We start from the raw sequence: 1,223 nt of genomic DNA, 5'->3' as shown, positions 1-1,223 counted from the left end.
TCATATACTGAACAGATTCATTGACAAGAGAACACTGATCCGTAGCATGAGAACCTGCACAGAGCTCACAAACCATAGCTATTTGATTAACTCCATATATAGCCAGAAAATCAACCTTCATCGATAGCGCTTGGAGCTGGGCTGTAATAGCGGTGGCTGCATCAACTTCCAGAATACCTGCTACCTTGCTTGACGTCATCCTCTGAGTTGGGTTTTGATGCTCATTTGCAGCCATCGTCTCTATAAGATTATACGCCTCAGTATAGCTTTTAGCCCATAAGGCGCCTCCAGCTGCTGCATCGAGCATGGGCCGAGATTGGGCCCCCAAACCATTATGGGAGCCAGTGATCACCATCCAATCCGGCATTCCATGATGTGGACATTTTCTCAACATTTCCTTGTAGCGTTCCCAAGCCTCGCACATAGATTCAGTAGGTTGATGCGCAAACTGAGTAAGAGCACTCCTCATAGCAGCAGTCTTTTCCATCGGATAAAACTTCACCAGAAACTTTTGTGCAAGATCTTGCCACGTAGTGATGGACCCAGCTGGTTCAGAATATAACCAGTCTTTAGCCTTGTCCCTCAGTGAGAATGGGAAAAGCCTCAACTTGATAGCCTCATCAGTCACGCCATTATACTAAAAAGTGCTGCAGATCTCGACAAAATTCCTTATGTGCATGTTGGGGTCTTCAGTTGCCGCTCCTCCAAAAGAAACAGAATTCTGCACCATCTGAATAGTGCCCGGCTTGATTTCAAAGGTGTTAGCTTGAATAGCCGGATGAAGGATGTTTGACTGAATGTCATCAATTTTAGGCCGAGAAAAATCCATAAGAGCTGGATCAGCTTGAACAATACGATCTCCCATGTTTACTGGTTCTTTCTGCTCAGTTCCTGAATCTGAATCCTCAAAATCTAACTTCTCCGGAATATCAAGAACTTCGTCTGTCTCCTCAGCTGTATCTAAAGTCCTCTTGCGAGCACGAGAACGAGTTTGCATAAACGCTTGCTAAAGTACCTGAAACACAACCGGAAAAAAATAAGTAACTACTACGTCCTAATCACTGAGTCCTAATGACCAATGATTGTAAGTACATAAACTAAACAAATTCGCCGAGTCCCCGGCAGCGGCGCCAAAAACTTGTTAGGGCTAAAATACGCACTAATATTCACGCAAGTATACGCGTTCGCAAGTAATATAGAATACTTTCTAGTTCGTTCCCACA

At 44.2% G+C, this 1,223-nt stretch overlaps 1 non-coding gene across 1 annotated transcript; it reads left to right on the top strand.

The window, feature by feature from the left end:
- The first annotated feature begins 365 nt into the window (after positions 1 to 365).
- On the top strand, positions 366 to 472 carry LOC141669503 (small nucleolar RNA R71). Its single transcript, XR_012553783.1, has one exon. It is a non-coding gene; the product is annotated as a small nucleolar RNA R71 (small nucleolar RNA).
- The last annotated feature ends 751 nt before the right edge of the window (positions 473 to 1,223 follow it).

Source organism: Apium graveolens, chromosome 6 (genome assembly GCF_009905375.1).
Source record: "Apium graveolens cultivar Ventura chromosome 6, ASM990537v1, whole genome shotgun sequence".
Taxonomy (NCBI): domain Eukaryota; kingdom Viridiplantae; phylum Streptophyta; class Magnoliopsida; order Apiales; family Apiaceae; genus Apium; species Apium graveolens.
The sequence above is the reverse complement of the archived record's forward strand: the minus strand, read 5'-3'. Positions and strand labels throughout refer to the sequence as shown.